Here is a 10,649-nt window from a genome sequence, read left to right as displayed (position 1 = left end):
TTGCAGCTAGCAGCCCACTGCATAACCTACTGTCTCTCCAGGTCTCCTTTGATCCTAGAATAATGGCCAAAGTAGATATCTTTTAAAAGCTTAACTTAAACCATTGGTTGGTTTTAAGAAGACTTCAAGGAGATATTTTTGGTTTAAGGTTAAGAATATCTCAGTGCAATATTTTAGAGGTTATCCCAACCTCCATGAGAAAGTCTGGAATTTATAAGAATATTAAATTCTGTTCTATATTTCTCCCCTTTTGATCAGATACTTTTATGGAATCTTTGATCAAAATGATTAGTAATGATACCTGGGCACCAACTAGTTCTTCTGGTGTCATGGCAAAAGAGGTGATTGTTTGTGCCCCGATAAACACAAGTCCCGTTCCTGACTCTTCTTCCTACACTGTTCCAAGAGAATACATACCAATTGCTATGTCCTGTATGGCTGCCTCCATGCTCTTTAGATCCCATGAACTAGGAGGTAGACTAGACACATTACTAGGTCAGTTAACTGATATGTTTCTAGGAGTCCTGGTGTGACACAATAGGATAAACACTGGACTGCTGACCTCTAGGTTGACTGTTCAAACCCACCAGCCACTCCTCAGAAACCCTTTACCAGGTAGCTATGAATTAGAACTGACTCGATGGCACTAACAACAACTCATGAAACCATGACATTAAACCTTCATACCAAGAAACCCAACAAAAGCTTTAGCTGCTTTTTTTGTTTTTTTTTGTCATTGTTTTAAATACATCTATCATACAACTTGTGCTTCTTCAATTTTTTCCAAGTGAACAATTTATGGATTAATCTATTTTCTATTTTTATACTTGATTATCCACCACTCATCTGTCATTTTGTCATACTGTAGTGGTTTGCATTTTTGCTGTCATGCTGGAAGCTATGCCGCTGGTATTTTAAATACCAGCAGGTTTACCCGTGGTGGACAGGTTTCAGCAGCACTTCCAGACTAAGACAGACTAGGAAGAAGGAGAGACAGACAATTTCTGAATGGTTAGCCACTTAAAATCTTATCAATAGCAGCAGAGCATTGTCAGATATACTACTGGAAGATGAGCTCCTCTGGTTGGAAGGCATTCAAAACACAACTGTAGAGTTGAATTTAATGATGTGGATGGAGGAAACTTTAAAAACCCTTATTTACTGATGGGGTACAAACAAAAATTAGACGAGACAGTTGCAAACATATATTAACTAACAGGAAAATAAGAGAGTGTGAGATTTGAATCTAGAAGAATTGGAAGTTGTCAAAAATGGAATGAATAAAGATTGATATACTAGGCATTAATAAGCTGAAATGGACTGTTATTGGCCATTTTGAATCTGATAATCATATGGTGTACTATGCCAGAGAAGACAAACTGAAGAGGAATGACACCACATTCATCATCAAAAATAGCATTCCAAGATCTTAAGCACCCAATAGGCATATGGATAGGATAGTATCCTATATCCATACAATATCCATATGCCTATAAGGAAGATCAATTATTATTGAAATTTATACACCAACCACAACAGCCCTTGATGATGAAATTGAAGAATTCTACCAACTTCTTAAGTTTGAAATTGATTAAACATGCAGTCAGGATGCATTGATAATTACTAATAATTGGAATGTGAACATTGGAAACAAAGTGGAAGGATCAGTAATTGGAAAATACACCTTGGTGATAGAAATCATGTTAGTGATGGCATGACAGACTTTTCCAAGACGAATGACCTATTCATTGCAAATATCTTTTTCAACAACATAAAAGGCAACTACACACATAACACATAACTACACTCCAGTTGGAGTGTGCAGTGATCAATTGACTACATCTATGGAAAGAGATGATGGAGAATCTCGATGTCATCAGCCAAAACAAGGCCAGTGGCTGACTGTGGAATGGACCACTAATTGCTAATGCTTAAGTTCAGCCTGAAGCTGAAGACAATTAAAACAAGTTCACAAGAATGAATATATCACTTGAATATTTTTAATTTAGAGACCATCTCAGGAACAGATTTGATGCATTAGACACTAAAGACTGAAGACCCGAAGGTTTGTGGGATGACATCAAGAACATCATACAGGAAGAAAGCAAAAGGTCATTAAAAAGACAGGAAAGAAAGAAATGACAAAAATGGACATCAGAAGAGACTCTGAAATTTGCTTTACAGTGTAGAGAAGCTAAAGCAATTGGAAGAAATGCAGACATAAAAGAGCTGAACAGAAAATTTCAAAGGCAGCTCTATAAGACAAAGTAAGATTTTATAATGAAATGTGCAAAGATCTGAAGTTAGAAAACCGAAAGGAAAGTAAACGCTCAACATTTCTCAAACTGAAAGAACTGAAGAAAAAATACATTGCAATATTGAAGGATTCTATGGCTAAAACATTGAATGATGCAGAAAGCATCAAAAGAAGATGGAAGGAATACACAGAGAAAAGTTTCAGCATAGAACATGGTGAAACGCTGTTTGTGAAAGTACAGTGTGCATGTTGGTTTGTAAGTGTGGGAGTAAATGTACCTGACTAAAGTTAAATGTATATTGGCTGGGGAGAAGAAGGTGGTGTTGTAGTTCTAAATTTAGAATGAAATCATTGTGAACTTTTAATCATCGTTTAAGATCTTTGGGGAATCATTGAAAATTTTGGAAGGTGGGGTAGACACAAAATTGTCTACTTCAAAGTGTTAACCTGTGCTGTATAAAAAAATTATTTGAGTGAGGGACAAGCTTGGAGGCAAGAGAGTAAAATCACGTAGTTTAGTTGCTTCGTATGTACATAATCTCATTTCTTCTCACAATAGCTTTATAAAGTGAGCATTATTGTCCTCATTTTATAGTCAAGGAGACCAAGGTTTATTAATATTATTAGTATTTGGTAAAACTATAATAATTGCTAATCAAGTCTCTTTACAGGAAGCATGGATAGTGGAAAAACAGGGACTTAGACATCATTACAGATTTTTGTTTAAATCCTGGATCTGTCTTACTAGATATGTGACCTTGGCAAGAATATTTCGTTTGTTTGAGTTTCAATTTCCTCATCTGTGAAAAGTTGATACCTATCTCATAGCTTTCTACATACATAAAGTATGTATGTAAAAGCTACATACATAAAGTACTAAACAGCACATACAAGCAAGAAAGAAGTGCTCAATAAATGTTAATTTACTCTTTCCTCCTTAATTTGTGATGCTTCTCTGATAGTTATTTTAAAACAGATATTATTTGTTGATTGGTGATATTTAAAGCTTATTTGTAAATTTAGATTTTCTTGCATTGACAATGATATACTTTCACATATTAATCTCTTTCTGGATAGAAGAAAATCACATTTTACTAATTAAAAGCACAAGATTTTAAAGAAAGATTATGAACATGGTTTGGAAACTCATGTACATATTTATTTAACACCATATCTTTAAGGAGGCTTTTGAAAATTTATTTAGAAAGCTGAAAAGTCCTTGACTACCAAGTGGTTTAACAGGAATTTTTTAATGAGCTAAGTGTAAATGAATCAAAAACACATGAATTCTATTTTCTGTAAATAACACATGGTTTTTAAAACTGAAAATTGAGTTGAAAAAATTATTTTCGTATATACTATTGGATTAAAACTTTTGGAAAATGGTGCACCACCAGAATGAGGACAGCTTCACTTGGTTTACACAGTACCATGGCGCTATGGGTTAATGTGTAGGAAGGACTGTAAAGTCGGTTTGAACTGCAAGGTCTTTGGTTCAAGCTCACCAGCCACTCCTCAGAAACCCCATACAGGGTCGCTGTGGGCTGGAACTGACACGATTGCACTTAACAATAGCAACATTAACTGAAGTTTTCTCTGTCCAGAAAGAAAATATTGGCCACAATATATATGTTTGATTTTACTGAGATAAAATTACTTTAGAATGATTTCCACGGTTACTTCAGATGAGACTTCTTGGTTGGGTATTTCCATTTTCACAAGGGGTGGAATTCATCATTTTATTTCTGGACAAAAGAGAAAGCAATTGTTTTTACCAGCCTAAATTGTTCATATGGGAGTAACTTTAGGGCTTCAGGTGCAGAATAGTAGAGTGGGAGGTAAGTGGAGAGGTGTTGGCAAATTGTGTCACCACAATTTCCCTGGAAGAATCAATTAGTTTGCCATAGAAGTGGGAGAACTAATCATCTAAACTTTTATTAAGGCATAAAAGTCTTTCATTAGAATTGTCAAATAATATAAATGTCTCCAAATATTTTGAGGTTGGCCCAGGATAGGGCAATGTTTCCTTCTGCTGTGCATAAGATCGCTATGAGTCGGAACCAACTTGATGGCACCTAACAACAACAACAACAACAAAGATTTTAGTTTTGTTATGTGTATGAACTTCTCAAGCACTCTTTCTCCTGGGAAAGAGATAGTTATCATATCTGGAGTCCAGAGAAGGTAATCATAAATTTATACTTTATATTACCACGGGTAGTTTAAGCTCACCAGCTGGTCGCTATGGGTCAGAATTGACTCCATGGCACTTAACAACAACAAATGGTGCTGTAGGATAAGTACTGGCATGCTAAATGAAAGGCCAGTGACTCAAATCCACCAGCTGCTCTTTGGAAATCCTACATAGGATCTCTATGAATGCGAACCAACTTGGCAGCACTTAACATAACAACATTACTACTATGCTTGAAAACATCCAATTTCTTCTTTTATTATATAGACATTTCCATTCATCTGAAATCATTTGCAATCTTTACCTACCCTTGTTGTTGTTGTTTTCAAGTGCCTTCCAGGCAGTTCTGACTCATAGTTACCTTGTATAGGGTTACCAAGGAGAGGCTGGTGAGCTCGGACCATCGACCTTGCAGTTCAAACCAAACTTGCAGTCTAGCACACAGCCTCATATGCATGTGAAATTTGGACAATGAATAAGGAAAACCATAGAAGAATGGATGCACTTGAGTTATGGTGTTAGAGAGAAGTATATGGAAAGTAGGTTGGACTGCCAAAAGAACAAACAAATCTATCTTGGAAGAAGTACAGTCAGAGTGCTCCTTAGAAGTCAGTATGGTGAGACTAAGTCTCATACCTTGTACATATTATCAGGAGGGATTCGTTCTAGAGAAGAACATCAAGTGATGGATTGGCACAGTGGCAGCAGCATTAGACTCCAGGGTAACAATAATTGTTGGAATGGTGCAGGACCAGGCAGTTTTTCATTCTCAGGTGCATAGGGTTGCTATGAGTGGGAACTGACTTGACAGCACCTAACAACAACAGTAAAGATGGTGAAACTAACTGTATTTTGTTAGTTGTAGGATGGAAAACATGCAAATAAAGTTGCTTTGAAATAAAACATATGTTTGTGGAGTGAAACAGACCTTATCACATGACCAAAGACATTGTGGTTAATATGACCAGAAATACCCACATAAGGTTAGAAATACAAATTAATGGAATAGAGTGAGTCCAAAAGTAAAGCCTTACATTTATTGTTGTTGTTATGTGCCATTGAGTCAGTACCAACTTGTAGTGACCCTACATTCAACAGAAAGACACAGTCTTGAGCCAACCTCACAACCATTGCTATGCCTGAACCTATTGCTGCAGCCACTGTGCCAATCCATCTCATTGGGGTCTTCCTTTTTTTCTCTGACTCTCCACTTTACCAAACATGATATCCTTCTCTGGTGACTGGTCCTTTCTAACAACATGTCTGAAGCATGAGAGATGAAGTATGGCCATCCTGGCTTCCAAGAAGCACTCTGGCTAACTTCTTTCAACAGAGATTTGTTTGTTCTTTCGGCAGTCCATGGTATTTTCAATATTCTCCTCTAACACCATAACTCAAATGCATGAATTCTTCTATGGTCTTCCTTATTTACTGTCCCAACTTTCACATGCATATGAGGTTATTGAAAGTACGTTGGCTTGGGGAGGCGTACATTAGTCCTCAAACTGACACCTTTGCTCTTCAACACTTTAAATAGGTGTTGTACAGCATATTTTCCCAATACAATATGTTATTTAACTTCTTGACTGCTGCTTTCATGAGTGTTGATGGTTGAGCCAACAAAATGAAGTCATTGACAACTTCAATTATTTTTCCATTTATATAGATATTATTGATTGGTCCAGTGGTGAGAATTTTTGTTTTCTTTACTTTGAGGTACAACCCATATCCAAGGCTGAGGTCTTTGGTCTTAATCAATAAGTATTTTAAGTCCCCTTCACATTCAGCAAGCAAGGTGGTAGTATCATTTGCATATCACAGGTTTTTAATGAGCCTTCCTCCAGTCCTGATGCCACGTTTTTCTTCACATAATCCAGTTTCTCAAATTAATTGTTCAGCATACAGATTGAATAAGTATGGTGAAAGAATACAACCCTGGCACACAACTTTCCTAACTTTAAACCATTCGGTGTTCCCTTGTTTGAACAACTGCCTCTTGGTTCCTCGTGAATACAATTAAGTGTTCTGGAATGTTGTGGGATGACATCAAGAACCCTCACATTTCGGTCAACTGATTTCTAACAAAGGTACAAAATACTTTTGTTATAATATGGGGATGTTGTTGTTGTTAAGTACCGTGGAGTTGGTTCTGACTCATAGTGACCCTACACAGGGTTTCTGAGGCTGTAAATCTTTATGGGAGCAGAAAGCCTCATCTTTCTTCCACGGAACGGCTGGTGGTTTTGAACTGCTGATCCTGAGGTTAGCAGCCCGATTCGTAACCACTAAGCTACCAGAACTCCTTAGTTACCGTCAATTCTGACTCATGGCTACCCCATGTGTGCAGAGTATATTACTGAAAATAAATCCATTCCTAGTACTAATGCCAAAATTATTGCTATTGTGTGCCATAAAGTCAATCCTAACTCATAGCACCCTCTGTAACAGAGAATTGTCCCATAGGTTTTTCTAGGAAGAAACCTAAGATCACTAGGTCTTTTCTCCCACGAACTGGCTGCCGGGTTTAAACTTCCATCCTTTTGGTTATTGTTGTTATTGTTAAGTACCATCGAGTCATTCCAACCCTGTGTAGGGCTGCTGAGGAGCTTCTGGTGAATTTGAACTGTCGACCTACAGTTCACGTTCCCCTTGCAGTCCAGTGCATTAACCTACAGCCCCATACCAGGAGTGCTTATTCATTATGACACCAGATATCCTAATATGGGGATAGAATAGTCTTTTAAATGGTGCTAGGACAGCTGACTATCCACATGCAAACGAAGTTGAACCCCTATGTCATATAATATATGAAAATTAACTCAGAATAGATCAAAATACCGAACTGTGAGAGCTGAAAGTATAAAACTTAGAAGAAAACAGGTGTAAATCTTTGTGATCTTTGGTTTCTTAAAAATGGCACTGAAAGAAAGAAAAAGCAACAAGAGAAAAAAAAAAAGATAAACTGGACTTGATGAATATTTTTAAATTCCTGTGCCTCAGTGGACAATGTTGTGAGAAATGTTGTCCATACTGACAAAGGCTCAAGTAATCCAATCTGTATTCATTTTAGCAAGAGTGAGGTTTTTTAAATTAAATTTTGCAAAATCAGATACCCTACCCAGTAGACATGAGCAGAGGTGCCACATGGCTGGCCTGCAAACAGTTTTATTCCCCTGTGTTCAAAAAGCCCCTCATCCAGTTCCAGTTCCCCATTACAATTCTACCCAGCATATCCCGTTTTCCCTCCCTGCAGAGAAGCCAAAATGGCTTGCCCATGGTCTGAATGACTATATTCTTATTTAAAGTTCTTAGTCCTAGAACAGATTTCTTTCCTCCCTTCTCCCAGTTCATCCTGCTTACATATCCCTGGATATGAATGAACAATGTATGTCTGGCTGGTCTAGCAATCTCATGAGTCTTTATTCCTGAAGGTGGGCCATTTTGAGGATTCCTCACACTATAAAGAAGGTGAGGGTAGAAAAAAAACCCAACAACACCAAACTAGTAAATGGAATGGAAGAAAATATTTGAAAATCATGTTTCTGTAAAGGATTTATATTTGGAATATATAGAGAACTTTGATAACTGAATAATAACAAAATAAATAGCCCAGTCTTAAAAATATGCTATTGAAGACTCCTGTTAACCTGGACTGAGACCTGGTTAACCAGCAGTATGATGAGACCTGGGGACTCCTGGGCCCAGGGGTAGGGATATGGCCCCAGAAGACTAGAACAGAGTGTGAAGCATCCAGCTGATATAAAGAGGGGAGATGCACAAGAACACCCACACTTGCAGATAGTACCCATTTGACCTGGCATCAATAGCTGGATGATCAGAACACAACTAGAGGAAGAAAGAAGAGAGAGAGAGAAAAAAGGAGTAACCCACTATAAGTGGATGATCTTGACCTATTCTTGTGGATGCAGTATGACAGAGAAGCAGAAAAATCTCTACAGTGAGGATCATTCCCACCCCCTTGGTACACAGGGTGGACAAGAAGGGGGAACTTAGACATTGTCTACCCAAAATGGGGGGGACTACAAAGGCAAGAAGTGACTGGCTTACATGCTTTCAGTAGAGGACCTAGCTTTGGAGGATACAGGGAAAGGTTGAACCTCCACTGAGTTGTTCCCAACCTGTCTGGATGGGGTTAATAAAAGATGAGGGGGGAAAGACTCCTGTGGTTCAATAGGGAATGATCGCTATCAGGTCTTAACACTGAGTGTTGGAAAGGTAAATGTAAATGTCTGGTAACAAAAGGAGGGGAGCAGCTGATTTTGCAGTCCAGGAGCAGAGATCCCTGGAACCATCAAGGGAGAAAAGCGAAGTGTGAGACCCTGTCTGGAGAGGCAGTGACACTAGGGATGGAGGCAGAAGCAATGACATGGACAGAAGGAGCGGCTGGGGACTCTGGACTCAGGGAGGGAGAGGGGTTGTGTGCTGGTGGCCGGGGGTGGGGGTGGGGGCAGGCAGGAGTGTGGGGTGTACCCTTTGGGTGTTTGGTGATGCATACAGGGGATTGTGTTCATTGCAATGAAACAAAGTACAATAGGATGAATGTAAAGATAATGTTCACCCATGTAAACTAACACATAATGCACAATAAAAACTTTGAAAAAAAAAAAGCTATTGAAAACATTAATTGAGTGTATACTCCCCTGAAGGGCATTGTGCTTGTTGATCAGGACAAAAAAGTCACCGTCAGAAAAGCTGTTCGTAGAGTTAGGATCAGAAGATCTGATATTGATTACAGAACCATCCCTCATTTCAGAATCTTGGATATCCACTTCCAGACTATCCTTGAAAACCTTTTAAAATTCCATCTGAGAAAGCCCTAACTCGTGGACAACAATCTGCAGAAGGAGACAACTTTAAAAAGCCAATTAGAAGCAACATACAGAGAAGTAAGATGAGAGGGGTCTCCTCTGGAAAGAAGAGACCTGGGCCTCAGCAGAAGAATCTGGAGCCAGCTCTTCCAGGCAGATGGCGGGGGTGGGTGTGGGGGTGAGGCGCTCTACCGAGAACCCCCCTTCAGGATCTGTGAGAAAGACAAGGAAGAACAGACAAAAGAGTCCTGGAAACGGAGATGGTGGAAGTACCAGTGAAGCACCTCAGCCACCTAAGAAGAAAAGGGACTGGGCTGATCCTACTGTTGAAAGTGAGAACGCATTTAAGAACAGAGTGGAGGTTAAAGTGAAGATTCCTGAAGAATTAAAACCCTGGCTCGGCTCCTTGAGGACTGGAACTTGGTTACCAGGAAGAAGCAGCTGTTTCAGCATCCAGCTAAGAAAAACGTGGATGCCATTCTGGAAGAGTATGCAAATTGTAAGAGATCACAAGGAAGTGTCAACAATAAGGAATATGCAGTTAAAGAAGTTGTGGCAAGGGTAAAAGAATACTTCAATGTGCTGTTGGACACTCAGCTGCTCTACAAATTCCAGAGGCCCCAGTATACTGAAATCCTCATGGCCCACCCTGCTGCTCCAATGTTTCAGGTTTATGGAACGCCACACCTACTGACATTATTTGTGAGAATTGGAGCAATGTTGGCCTATACGCCCCTTGATGAGAAGAGTCTTGCATTATTGTTAGGCTATTTGCATGGTTTTCTGAATTACCTGGCAAAGAATTCTGCAGCTGTTTACTGCCAGCGATTACAAAGTGGCTTCAGCTGAGTACCATCGAAAGCCCTGTGAGGGTCTAGTGACCACTCACTGTTAACGTCTGAGTGTTAGAAATGAATTCCAATGTCATGTAAAAGACACTCGGTGAGGCTAAGTTACCTTGGCAAAGCAAAATTTGCTCCTGCAAGAGGGTGCATGCTCATAGCCTTACAGGAACAGGCCAGCAAGCACACTGAGTGGGCAGTCCACTCAGGTTTTTAATCCCTGATGTGAGTCTTAAGGCTGTGTCTCACCCCAATGGCTAGGGTTTTGACCGCACAATCTTTCCCCTTACCTGGTTGGCTAGTTCAAATTTCTAAGGCACGTGTTCCTATTTTAGGAAAGGAAAAAGAAAGATCATAAAGTCTTTACTCACTTCAGGAAGTAGTCAAAGAAAAAGAGAGAGATTATAAAGTCTTTACTTCAGGAAATAAAGAAAAAAACAATGTTACCTGAATACAATAAACAGGATTATTACATATATATATATATTCCCCCACATGGGTATCTGTAAACACTTTTCTTTTTGTTC

The 10,649-nt window shown here is 39.0% G+C and overlaps 1 pseudogene; it reads left to right on the top strand.

The window, feature by feature from the left end:
• Window positions 1–284: 284 nt before the first annotated feature.
• LOC102840872 lies at window positions 285–10,175 on the top strand (annotated as a pseudogene).
• The last annotated feature ends 474 nt before the right edge of the window (window positions 10,176–10,649 follow it).

Source organism: Chrysochloris asiatica, unplaced genomic scaffold (assembly GCF_000296735.1).
Source record: "Chrysochloris asiatica unplaced genomic scaffold, ChrAsi1.0 scaffold00004, whole genome shotgun sequence".
Taxonomy (NCBI): Eukaryota; Metazoa; Chordata; class Mammalia; order Afrosoricida; family Chrysochloridae; genus Chrysochloris; species Chrysochloris asiatica.
This window is presented reverse-complemented; position numbering and strand designations above follow the sequence as displayed.